We start from the raw sequence: 8,890 nt of genomic DNA, 5'->3' as shown, positions 1-8,890 counted from the left end.
CCTGGTGTTCTCTCAGCTAGTACGATGATCTGGTGGACCTATTAATTGAGAGAGAGAGAGAGAGAGAGAGAGGGGTAAAGGGAGAGCTCCTATTTATCAGTTACATTAATTACTATGAAGCGGTAGCCACGGAGATGCACAGCGTATGGGTTCTGAAAGTAGGCTAATTCGAGGACTATAATTCATTTAAACAGTTTAAACCGTCTTCATTTGACTTTAGGCTACTAACAACAGGAGGACTTTGCATTGTAACCTATTTCTTCCTATTCAAGAAATAAGAGGTAGGTCTGTTTGACAGACGAAATTATAGTCTATTATCCATAGATTTTTGTCAGCCAATTCCTCCAGTCACCATGCACTTCTTAAATATCTCAGTGTCAGTAAAGGCTTGCTATGTTAAGCTAAAACCAGGGCTCAAATTGAGGGGTTATGTGAGGGCATTGTGGCTACTGTTAAAGAAAATGGCTAAAAGCATAGGCCTACCCCTTGTTACCTCTTGTCATGCTCTGTTATGGTATTTAAAAAAATATTGCTAGTCTCCAGCCATGCAAAATTATTTAGAATAGCAAGAAATATGTTTTAAAAAGGCTATTTTTTTCTCAGACGGTAAATAACATTTATTTTGTCCCCCCACACCAAACGCGATCACGACCGCCAGGTTGAAATAGCGCTGTTGGCTGGTCGTCATTGACCTTGCGTAGGCTTAAACACTGGTATACATTGATTTATAAGGCCATATTGGGTAAAATGCCATTTTATCTCTGTTCTTTTTTAGTCAGGTCAGTAAATAAATATCAATTACGGTCCCATTCTGATTTGCTTCTAACAGTACCAAAAATTAGAACAGGTCATGGTAGAAATAGTTTTAGTTACTGGAATTCTCTCCTGAACATTTTAAAATGTGATGATCTAGTTTCGTTGGTGGAATTTAAACACTTAAACATATCATAGAAGAGTGTAATTGTTTTTAGGCCAGCTGTTTTTAGTCAAGATGTTTGTGTGTTTAATGTAATATGTAATTGTTGTACTGTCGGTGTGTTTATAGTTTTGTTTAATGTTGTGTTAGTGTATGTAAGCTGTTTTGTCTGAAACGTTGTTCCCCCTGCTGCTATTGGACCTGGTCTCTCTTGGAAAAGACATATTATTTTCAATGAGAAAAAAAAAACTGAACCAATTAACGTTATATTAATTTGGGGACAGGTTGAAAAGCATTAAACATTTATGGCAATTAGGCTAGCAATTTCTAGCTAATTTTGTTTCTATTTAGCTAGCTTGCTATTGCTAGCTAATTTGTCATGGGATATAAATGTTGAGTTGTTATTTTACCTGAAATGCACAAGGTCCTCCACTCCAACAGTCGGTCAACCGAATCGTTTCTAGTCATCTCTCCTCCTTCCAGGCTTTTCTTCATTGGACTTTATATGGCAATCAGTGTCAAACGTTCATATAATTACACTAAAAAAAATGAGGGGTTCAACTGGAGGACTTCTATGATCCTCGAAGAACCTTAACAGCCCCAAAAGGTTCCTCAAAGAACTTCTTAGGAGGTAGGGTTCATCGAGGAACCCCCATTGTTGCTGGAGTTCTTCGGGGAACATTACATCTGAAAACGCTCATGTCAAGTTTGAATGTGACAACAGTTAAAAAAGGTAAGTTGGGTTGATGCTCTGAATATGTATCAAAATGATTTCTATAATAATATTAAACATTAATGAATAACGAAGACAATTATGGTCTTCTGTGAATAGCTTCCATAACGTCAGCTGTCACGTTAGTTAGCTATAGTTCAGAATAATTAACGTAAATATTAGAAAGCCGGGTTTGACTGTTGGGGTTAACTGATGTGATCTTCCTGTCCGGGTTGGCGCCTCCCCTTGGGTTTGTGCCGTGGGGGAGATCTTCGTGGACTATACTCGGCCTAGTCTCAGGATGGTAAGTTGGTGGTTTAAGATATCCCTCTAGTGGTGTGGGGGCTGTGCTTTGGCAAAGTGGGTGGGGTTATATCCTGCCTGTTTGGCCCAGCATTTATGCTGCAGTAGTTTATGTGTCAGGGGCTAGGGTCAGTCTGTTATATCTGGAGTATTTCTCCTGTCTTATCCGGTGTCCTGTATGAATTTAAGTATGCTCTATCTAATACTCTCTCTTTTTCTCTGTTTCTTTCTCTCTTTCTCTCTCTCGGAGGACCTGAGCCCTAGGACCATCCCTCAGGCCTGATGGCTCCTTGCTGTCCCAGGTCCACCTGGTCATGCTGCTGCACCAGTTTGAACTGTTCTGCCTGCGGCAATGGAACCCTGACCTGTTCACCAGATGTACTACCTGTCCCAGACTTGCTGTTTTCAACTCTCTAGAGACAGCAGGAGCGGTAGAGATACTCTGAATGATCAGCTATGAAAAGCCAACTGACATTTATTCCTGAGGTGCTGACATGTTGCACCCTTGACAACCACTGTGATTATTATTATTTGACCCTGCTGGTCATCTACGAATATTTGAACATCTTGGCCACGTTCTGTTATAATCTCCACCGGCACAGCCAGAAGAGGACTGGCCACCCCTCATAGCCTGGTTCCTCTCTAGGTTTCTTCCTAGGTCATGGCCTTTCTTGGGGGTTTTTCTTAGCCACCGTGCTTCTACACCTGCATTGCTTGCTGTTTGGGGTTTTAGGCTGGGTTTCTGTACAGCACTTTGTGACATCAGCTGATGTAAAAAGGGCTTTATAAATAAATTTGATTGAATTAATGAACATGCGCCTGTGGAACGGTCAGCTTACAGATGTAGGCAATTTAGGTCATAGTTATGAAAATGTAGGACACTAAAGAGGCATATCTACTGACTCTGAAAAACACCAAAAGAAAGATGCCCAGGGTCCCTGTTCATCTGCGTGAACGTGCCTTAGGCATGCTGCAAGGAGACATGAGGACTGCAGATGTGGCCAGGGCAATACATTTCAATGTCCGTATTGTGAGACGCCTAAGACGGCGCTATAGGGAGACAGGATGGACAGCTCATCGTCCTCGCAGTGGCAGACCACATGTAACAACACCAGCACAGGATCGGTACATCCGAACATCACACCTGTGGGACAGGTACAGGATGGCAACAACAACTGCCCGAGTAACACCAGGAACGCACAATCCCTCCATCAGAGCTCAGACTGTCCGCAATGGGCTTGTAGACCTGTTGTAAAGCAGGTCCTCACCAAACATCACCGGCAACAACATCGCCTATGGGAACACACCCACTGTCGCTGAACCAGACAGGACTGGCAAAAGTACTCTTCACTGACGAGTCACAGTTTTGTCTCACCAGGGCTGATGGTCGGATTCGTGTTTATTGTCGAAGGAATGAGCTTTACACCGAGGCCTGTACTCTGGAGCGGGATCGATTTGGAGGTGGAGGGTCCCTCATGGTCTGGGGTGGTGTGTCACAGCATCATCGGACTAAGCTTGATGTCATTGCAGGCAATCTCAACGCTGTGCATTACAGGGAAGACATCCTCCACCCTCATGTGGTAACCTTCCTGCAGGCTTATCCTGACCTTCCAGCATGACGATGCCACCAGCCATACTGCTCGTTCTGTGTGTGATTTCCTGCAAGACAGGAATGTCAGTGTTCTGCCATGGCCAGCGAAGAGCCCGGATCTCAAACCCATTGAGCACGTCTGGGACAAGTTGGATCAAAGGGTGAGGGCTAGGGCCATTCCCCCCAGAAATGTCCGGGAACTTGCAGGTGCCTTGGTGGAAGAGTGGGGTAACATCTCACAGCAAGAACTGGCAAATCTGGTGCAGTCCATGAGGAGGAGATGCACTGCAGTACTTAATGCAGCTGATGGCCACACCAGATACTGACTGTTACTTTTTTTATTTACCCCCCTTTGTTCATTATTCAATTTCTGTTAGTCACATGTCTGTGGAACTTTGTCAGTTTATGTCTGTTGTTGAATCTTGTTATGTTCATACAAATATTTAAGTTCGCTGAAAATAAACGCAGTTGACAGTGAGAGGATATTTCTTTTTTTGCTGAGTTTAGGTTTGTATTATTTCCTGAACTATATTCTGTCCCATATATTGTATATTGTTTCCATAAAGCCAACATGGTTTTACACTTATTATTGTAAGTTTCCAATCTAGGGCAGTTCTCACTTTTTGAGAATGAACTAGCTAACATTAGATTCATTGACACCAACTAACCAACTAAGGACGGTGACCTGTCCAGACGAGATGTTGCAACAAACTTAATCGGTCAATGGAGGGCTCTTCCTCTTTATATAGCCTGCTACAGCATGCAATACTATTGTGAACTCACAAGGGAGCATAACATTACATGTACAATACTATCCCATTTTGGAAAAGTTACATGTATGCCCCCTTGTGGAGGGAAATCAATAGCTTAGATGGTAGCTATAGATTCAAATGCATAATGGTATTATTACAGTGACTGGACCTCTTTTGTATACATGCATGCTCTTCAGAATCCAAACACAGTATTGCCACTCAGCAAAATGTTGCGTATAATCTTTCAAGTCAGCCTGAAAAAATATTGAACAATTTGTGTACAAAGATAGCTTGAAATGTGATATTAGGCCTGTATGTCTATACTTTTACTGTATGGCAGTACTGTATTGGCTCGTGCTTTCTCCAATATGTTCTTCTATTTTGCATTTAATTGTCTCAACAGGTCTCTCTTGGAAAAGAGATGTTATCTCAATGAGAAAAAACCTGTATAAATAAAGGTAAAATAAAAAATAAAATTGTATGTCGATGCCATTTATCTTTCAATATTTATTTAATATATATACTTTTGTTATGCTTGTAAGACTATTCTTTCACACATTTTCTCTTCCTTTGAAATCCTTATAGGACAGAGCATGGACACAATGGAATTGGGATCAAGAAGAAGGTAATGTAGTGGCAGGATAGCCTAGTGGTTAGAGTGTTGGACTAGTAACCAGAAGGTTGCAAGTTCAAACCCCTGAGCTGACAAAGTACAAATCTGTTGTTCTACCCCTGAGCAGGCACTGTTCCTAGGCTGTCATTGAAAATAAGAATTTGTTCTTAACTGACTTGCCTAGTAAAATAAAAGTAGTACAGCTGCATTTGAAATGTACATTTAACCTACATAGCAGTCAATACAAACAAAAATCTATTAGCATGCAAAGGTCTTTTCAAATCTTCTCAGAAATTAATCAAGGCCATGGAATGGATATAGACAAAAAAATAATCAAGGACTAGCAGAGGCAGGGGTGAAGACATCATCCTGCTATTTCTGTGAGATTCTGACCTTTATTTCCCTTGTTTTGTCTTTATTTAGTATGGTCAGGGCGTGAGTTGGGGTGGGCAGTCTGTTTGTGTTTCTATGTTTTTTCTATTTCTGTGTTTGGCCTGATATGGTTCTCAATCAGAGGCAGCTGTTTATCGTTGTCCCTGATTGAGAACCATATTTCGATAGCCTGGGTTTCACTGTTGGTTTGTGGGTGTTTGTTTCCGTATGTGTGTTTGTCGCCACACGGTACTGGTTCGGTTATGGCACATATTCGTTTATTGTTTTTTTGATAGTGTTCAGTGCTTTTCTTATTAAAATCGTCATGAACACTTTATCACGCCGCATCTTGGTGCGATCCTTACTCCAATTCAGACGAAGAGGAAATCTGCCGTTACAATTTCAACAGTCCCTGAAGGACAATACAGAAGCGGCACACAGGGGTATTTGCTCTTATTCCTTCTCTTTCTATAATGTATTTTGCAATAAAATTAGCAAGTGTAGCAAGACCATTGCTTTACTCTACTAGGACTCGAGACCACAGCAGCGATCCTGCTCTTGCCCTACCTCTTCAATGAGGACCCGAGTGGCCTTTGTATGTCCGTGACAAGGTATGCCTATGTACAAGTCTGTTTTTTCATAAACATAAGTGCGCAAGCTTATATAAAACTACAGCTGAACATTTATGTTCTTTGTTAATTGTATGTGTATTCAGCTTTTCTTACTTTTGTTGACACAGATTTCACCGCTCCCCACTCCTTTACTGCACATCGACGGAAAATCCCGCTGGCCTTTGATGGGGAGAACATGCACGCCCTAGAGGACATTCCCATGGGACTTGTGGCTCTGCTAGGGCTTTTATTTCCCAAAGATTTCTGAGAAGCACTTATATTCTTAAATTACTGTGTTCTGGGGGTGAAGTTACCAGGGCCGGTCATAAAGATGGCAAACTTCCTAATATAACTAAGTGGTTTAGGACAGACGCACACTCAAGCAAAAAAATCTGTATTTAGCATTAAGTCTACAATATTGTTAGTTTACCTATGCTTCATTTTTAATGTATCTTGTTTTTATTGTAAATTATTTAAAATAAAAAATTGTAATGAAAAGCACTATACAAAGTAAGTGTATTTACTATGGTCTGCAGAAATGTTGCTATTGTTAAACGTGTTGTGTTTGGTAAATTGTTTTGTAAATATTAATTCACATTTGTGGTGCCACTAAATAAACAATGAATTATGTAAATCAATATTGTTATTATTAAAAATATATGTAATGGGAGGGTGGACAGGGAGTTAAAAAAAATTAACCCCCAAAAGGTTCTTCGAAAAACCTTTTTCAAGGGTTCTTTTATGAACTTGTGCGGGTTCCCCCACAGTTTCAATTTGAAGAACCCCTAAAGGATACTCCAGGAACCTTTACTTTTTAGTGTACCACGACCGACCTTAGTCAATCTTTCAATCACCCACGTGGGTATAATCAATGAGGAGATTGGAGAGGCAGGACTTGCACCGCGTTCAGCGTCACAAATACAACTGACTTCTATTTTAGAGTGTGGCAACGCAGAGGCTCGCGTAGGTGCAAAGATTGAATAACAAATCATTTTTCAACCACTCCACAAAATTCTTAACTATGGTTCTGGAAAGTTGGTTAGGACATCTACTTTGTGCATGACACAATTTTTCCAATTGTTTACAGCCAGATTATTTCACTTCTAATTCACTATCACAATTCCAGTGGGTCAGAAGTTTATAATAATAATAATAAAGTTTACATACACTAAGTTGACTGTGCCTTTGAACAGCTTGGAAAATTCCAGAAAATGATGTGATGACTTTAAAAGCTTCTCATAGGCTAATTGACATTATTTGGGTCAATTGGAGGTGTACCTGTGGATGTATTTCAAGGCCTACCTTCCAATGTTGCTTGACATCATGGGAAATCAAAAGAAATCAGCCAAGACCTCAGAAAAACAATTCTAGACCACAAGTCTGGTTCATCCTTGGGAGGAATTTCCAACAGCCTGAAAGCACGACGTTCATCTGTACAAACAATAGTATGCAAGTATAAACACCATGGGACCACGCAGCCGTCACACCGCTCAAGAAGGAGACACAGGTACAAAAGTATCTATATCCACAGTAAAATGAGTCCTATATCGACATAACCTGATAGGCCGCTCAGCAAGGAAGAAGCCACTGCTCCAATCCGCCATAAAAAATCCTGACTACGGTTTGCAACTGCACATGGGGACAAAGATCGTACTTTTTTGGAGGAATGTCCTCTGGTCTGATGTAACAAAAATAGAACTGTTTGGCCATAATGACCATCATTATGTTTGTAGGGAAAAAGGGAGGCTTGCAAGCTGAAGAACACCATCCCAACCGTGAAGCATGTGGGTGGCAGCATCATGTTGTGGGGGTGCTTTGCTGCAGGAGGAACTGGTGCACATTCACAAAATAGATGGCATCATGCGGAGGAGCATTATGTGGATATATTGAAGCAACATCAGTTAAAGCTTGGTCACAATTGCGTCTTCCAAATGGACAATGACACCAAGCATACTTCCAAAGTTGTGGCAAAATGTGTTAAGGACAACAAAGTCAACGTATTGGAGTGGCCATCACAAAGCTCTACACCTCAATCCTATAGAAAATTTGTGGGCAGAACTGAAAAAGCGTGTGCGAACAAGGAGGCCAACAAACCTGACTCAGTTACACCAGCTCTGTCAGGAGGAATGGGAAGGCTACCCGAAACATTTGACCCAAGTTAAACAATATCAAGGCAATGCTACCTAATTGAGTGTATGTAAACCTCTGATCCACTGGGAATGTGATGAAAGAAATAAAAACTGAAATAAATAATTCTCTCCACTATTATTCTGACATTTCAAATTCTTAAAATAAGGTGGTGATCCTAACTGACCTAAGATAGGGCATTTTTACGAGGATTAAATGTCAGGAATTGTGAAAAGCTGAGTTTAAATGTATTTGGCTATGTAATCTTCTGACTTCAACTGTATGTATGAATTCATTTAGCAATGCCCGCACACACAATGCGAGCAGTTTTGTTCAGCATGTTAGGCTCTGGTCTGTCCAAGGAGTGAGGATAAATAGCATGTTGGCATGTTCTTTGCAATCCACTTCATGTTTTAATTATTACTTTGGGTGTACGGTCACTGTTTTTTCAAGTGTTCAAGAAGGGTCGGAGAAAAATATACATACACTACCTGACAAAAGTTTTACAACACTTTCTCATTGAAAGGTTTTTATTTTTACTATTTTCTACCTTGCAAAATAATAGTGAAGACCTCAAAACTAGAAAATAACACATATGGAATCATGTAGTAACCACAAAAGTGTTAAACAAATCCAAATCTAATTTAGATTTGGGATTCTTCAAAAAGCCACCCTTTGCCTTGATGACAGCTTTGCACATTCTTGGCATTCTCTCAACCAGCTTCACCTGGCATGCTTTTCCAACTATTTTGAAGGAGTTCCCACATACGCTGAGCACTTGTTGGCTGCTTTTCCTTCTCTCTGCAGTCCGACTCATCCCAAACCATCTCAATTTGGTTGAAGTCGGGGAAATGTGGAGGCCAGGTCATCTGATGCAGCACTCCATCACTCTC

General features: G+C 40.8%; 1 long non-coding RNA gene across 1 annotated transcript; it reads left to right on the top strand.

Moving 5' to 3' along the window:
* Nucleotides 1-4,717: 4,717 nt before the first annotated feature.
* On the top strand, nucleotides 4,718-6,371 carry LOC118395812 (uncharacterized). Its single transcript, XR_004828055.2, has 4 exons — nucleotides 4,718-4,732; nucleotides 4,860-5,702; nucleotides 5,789-5,870; nucleotides 5,999-6,371. It is a non-coding gene; the product is annotated as an uncharacterized LOC118395812 (long non-coding RNA).
* The last annotated feature ends 2,519 nt before the right edge of the window (nucleotides 6,372-8,890 follow it).

The sequence above is a fragment of the Oncorhynchus keta genome, chromosome 1 (assembly GCF_023373465.1).
Source record: "Oncorhynchus keta strain PuntledgeMale-10-30-2019 chromosome 1, Oket_V2, whole genome shotgun sequence".
Taxonomy (NCBI): domain Eukaryota; kingdom Metazoa; phylum Chordata; class Actinopteri; order Salmoniformes; family Salmonidae; genus Oncorhynchus; species Oncorhynchus keta.
This window is presented reverse-complemented; position numbering and strand designations above follow the sequence as displayed.